Source organism: Elephantulus edwardii, unplaced genomic scaffold, assembly GCF_000299155.1.
Source record: "Elephantulus edwardii isolate Elephantulus edwardi_28Jun2011 unplaced genomic scaffold, EleEdw1.0 scaffold00035, whole genome shotgun sequence".
Lineage (NCBI taxonomy): Eukaryota > Metazoa > Chordata > Mammalia > Macroscelidea > Macroscelididae > Elephantulus > Elephantulus edwardii.
Window position 1 is genome coordinate 8,439,461 of NW_006399785.1, and position 4,639 is coordinate 8,444,099.

Sequence of the window (4,639 nt, forward strand, 5' to 3'; positions counted from 1 at the left end):
ATTTGAAATCAGGGAGAGAGATGCCTCCTCCATTTTTTCTATTTTTAAGGAGTGCTTTGCTTATTCGGGGCTTCTTTCCATTCCAAATGAAACTAGAGATTACCTTTTCCATCTCCTTGAAGAATGGGATTGGTATTTGTATTGGGATTGCATTGAACGTATAAATTGCCTTTGGTAGTACTATATTCCTTTTTTATATGCTGAAAAGTTTTTAAAGTTAAATAAATAAACAGTATCAGATTTTTTAAAAATACTTTTCAATATTTTTTTTTTTACTTTCTACACCACTACTCTCTTTGAGAAAGCATCAAAAGAAGATAAGGGAATACAAGGAATCACTATACCGGAAAGAACTGAGACACTGAAAATTCTAGGAAGTACCATATGAACAGAAGCCAATGGTAATGAAGGAGCAAGTGGAAGCTGAATTGAAGGCATTGGTAAAACAATAAATAAATAAATAAAAACAACAAAAAATCCAAGACTCAATGGGATACCAATAGCCTTATTCCAATTAAAAGATGCAGCCTTGGATATGATCACCAAATTATGCCAGGAAATTTGGACGACAGTTGTCTGGCCAATGGATTGGAAGAGATCCATACTTGTTACCATTCTCAAGACAGGTGATTCAACTGAATGTGGAAACTATCTAACATTATCATTAATATCACATGCAAGCAACATATTGCTGAAGAGCATTCAAAACCAGCTAAAACAGTATATAGAAAGAGAACTACCAGAAGTTCAAGAGGCCATGGCACCAGGGATGTCATCACTAATGGCTGGGTGTAAGGAATACCAGAAGAATGTCTATTTGTGCTTTATGGACTAAACAAAGGAATTTGACTGTGTGGATCATAACACGTTGTGGCTAACATTGAATGGGAATCCCAGAGCCCTTGACTGTGCCCACGTGAAACAGATACATGGATCAGGAGGCTGTTGTGTGAATGGAGCAGGGGAGCACTCCATGGTTTGGAAATAGGAAAGCAGTGCATCAGGGATGTACTCTAACTTTTTATCTGTTTAATCTATACACTGGGCAAATAATCTGAGAAGCTGAACTCCATGTTGCTGCCAAAGATCGAGGAATGCAGCCTTCAGTATGAACTGCATCTCAATATCAAGAAAACAAAGATTCTTACCATTGAACCAATAGACAAAGTCATGATGAATGGAGAGGATATTGAAACTGTCACCAGCTTCATCTTGCTGGGATCCACAATTAACACCTTTGATACGAGTTACACAGATGACACAACCTTATTTGCAAAAGATGAAGAAGACTTGAAGCACTTACTGCAGTAGATCAAAGACTACAGTTTTCTGTATGAATTACATGCCAATATAAAGAAAAATGAAATCTCCATCACTGGGTCACTAGGCAACATCTTGATAGATGGAGAAAGGATTGAAGTTGTCACGGATTTATTTTTACTTGTATCCTTGTATCCACAATCAACATCCTTGGTAGCTTTAGTCAAGAAATCAAAAGAGCTGTTGCATTGGGGAATCTGCTGTCAAGAACTTCTCGAAAGTTCTAAAGAGCAAGGATGTCAGTTTAAAAACTAAGGTACAGAGGCAGGCCCACGACAAGTGCCACCTGTCCACCCACCATCATTACCCTAGGAGCTTGGCTCATGGCAAGTGCACATGGGTCAGGACTGGGTGGTTCCTGTCCAATGTACACTCTTCCTCTTGGTCTGAGACTGGGCTTGGGCCAGTATTCACCTGGGGATCAGGTCAGTTAGTTTACCCATTACAAAGAGTATCCCCCCAACACAGGCAAAGTTTATTCTTACTTTGAGTGCTGTGAAAAGAAGAAAGGAAAGTGAAATATGAGGAAACAGTATTTTATGGGTTACAGTACATTTTTCATAAGCACTTAAAAGGTAAAGTAGTGATCAAAGGGGAAATCCTGGAAGCCAAAGAAGTCTATAAAGAACATTTCCAAGATGATGTCTTCAATGGAAAAGGATGTAATTACATGCTTGAGAGATATGATGGGCCTCATCCAATAGAAGTATGTGCTGTTCCAGAAGGCTCTGTCATTCCCAGAAGAAACGTTCTCTTTATGGTGGGAAAAAGACCCAGAATGTTACTGACTCACGATTTGGATTGAATGATCTTTTTGAAAGTGGACTAATTTTATTAAGTGTCATTTAAGCTGATTTTTAGTTCTTTCTCTCCTTCACTGGCATATTTTCAAGGGACTAGTCTTGTTCAGTCATGGTATCCAATCACAGTGGTCACAATTTCAAGAGAGCAGGAGAAAATATTGGCCAAATATTTGTTGGACATTACTGGTAACTTAGATGGTATGGAGTACAAACTACATTATTTTGGGTTCAGAGGAGTCTCTTCCCAAAAGACTTCTGGTATAGGAACCTCTGCTCATTTGGATAACTTCACAGAAACATGAACAGTAGCAGGGATTGCTTTAATTAAGAAATACTATGGAACAAAAAATTCCGTTCCAGGTTATCCTGTTCCAGCCGCAGAACACAGCCTAAGGGAAAGACCATGAAAACAAAATGCTTTTGAACAAATAGTCACACACTTTCCTTCAGTGCCTGTATCTGTGGTCAGCGATAGCTATGACATTTATAATGCATGTGATAAAATATGGGACAAATATCTAAGACATTTAATAATATCAAGATACAACCCCACTTGTTGAAACTGAGGAGGACCTGAAGTACTTGCTACAGAAGGCCAAGGACTGCAGCCTTCAATATGGATTGAAGCTCAACTTCAAAAACACAAAGATTTTGAGAAGTGCCCCCGATGGCCTGAGTGCATGCTTCTGGCCATTCTGAAAATTATGTTTTGCAGGATTTTATTTGCAGAGGAAGACAAAAGATGGCCTACCCAGGTGCTGTGTGGAGCTTGCCACCTCACAGCCTGCCTTCAGACAACCATGGTTTGAGTCCTTGCTCTACTGCTTTCATTACTTTTTCAACCTTGAGCAGGTTCAGTGCTCTGGAAGCTCCTTCTCCATTTATGGAAGACGAGAGTAATAATAGCTACTTTGAGTTACAGGTAGACGACTTGGCAGAGGGGAAGGGGGCAATAATGGCAGCACCAGAGCCAGAAGTGTGGTTCCTGGTAAGACACAAGGTCCGTTAAGATGCAAGATCCCGACCTCAGAAGAGCGTTGAGGGAGGGAAGATGCCAGCTCTGGGGAGCATTTCTCCGCCCCTAGGGAGCACCCCCTGCTCATTGGAGAGCCACCCAGCCCCTAGGAATTGGAGGAAACACCTAGACCTTGGGGAGAGCCACCTGGCAGAGGAGAGCCCTCTAGCCCCTGGGGAGAGCCTTCTAGCCCTGGGTAGAGCCCTCTGGTCCTGAGGGGAGCCACTTGGCCCCTGAAGAGAGCCACCGGGCAGGGGAAAGCCCTCTGGCCCCTGGGGGAGAACAACTCGGCCCCTGAAAAGTGCCACCCAGCCCCTGGGGAGTGCCACCTAGCCCTTAGGGAGATCCACCTGGTGTGTATGAGGAACTTTATATAAGACACTTTCCTCCATCTCCTCCTCCATCTCCACGCATAAGCAACAACTACCTCCAAAGCCCCTTTCCTTGTAACTCATAAGTTGGTTCTCTCTAGGTTTGTTCCATTTCCTACAGGTAACCTGAACACCGAGTCTTGTTCCAGAACCTGAACCCTGAGCCTAGTTCCAGAGACAAAGGGAAAATATAACTGCCAGCTAAGAAAGCAAATGTGGATGGAGCCTCGAACTTCATCCAGCCACTCCCACTGGATTAATTCACACAAACACCTTGCTGTCCAGAGGGCAGAAAACATCATGAAAATGTCTTCTAACTGAAGGGAGCTCTGGTGGCCTAGTGGCAAGAAGCTGCACTGCAATCCCAGAGGTGCGTGGTTCAAATCTCTACCAGATGCTCTGCTGGAGAATGAGGGGCAATCTCCTCCTGTACCAGTCAGATCGGTTTGACAGTACACACACACACAAAAATAATAAAAATTTTTCAAAAAAATGTCTTCTAACTGAAAGCAGGCAGCTTCAACTCAAGACCACCAGTAAAGTGTTAAAGTGGACTCCCCTTCCCCTTCATCTCAATGTCCCTGTTCAGAATGAAGAAGCCAGAGAGTCTGCACCCCTATTCTCAAGTGGGAAACCCACAAATAAAAAAAAAATTAAACACTATTGGACTATGCCCACAATTACCCTGTTATTTCTGGTCCCCACCAGATCTTTCTTATTTTCTTTAAATACTCCCTCGATCCACCAAATTGTGTGCAACCCTGTGATTTCATCTCTACCCATCCTCACCCTTCGGCTCCGATCCCTTACCTCCTTGGACCTCCATGCATGTTTATATGCAATTAAAAAAATAAAAATAAGGGGAGCTCTGGTTGCCTAGTGGCAAGAAGCTGCAATGCAATCCCAGAGGCACACAGTTTGAATCCACCAGATGCTCTGCCGTGGAAGGAGGGACAATCTCCTCCAGTACCAGTCATATCCGATCTGATGGTGTACACACACACACACACACACAAAAAAAAAAATAATAATAAAAAGAAGTACAGAAGCACCATTAATAATCTGACTTGATTCTGGAAATCCTCTTGACACAGTTTTAAATATTGTAGGTAAAAAGTTCCCCATTACAG

The 4,639-nt window shown here is 42.4% G+C and overlaps 1 pseudogene; it reads left to right on the forward strand.

Moving 5' to 3' along the window:
• LOC102855306 overlaps positions 1–4,639 on the forward strand; it is a 94,881-nt pseudogene that overhangs the window by 81,141 nt on the left and 9,101 nt on the right.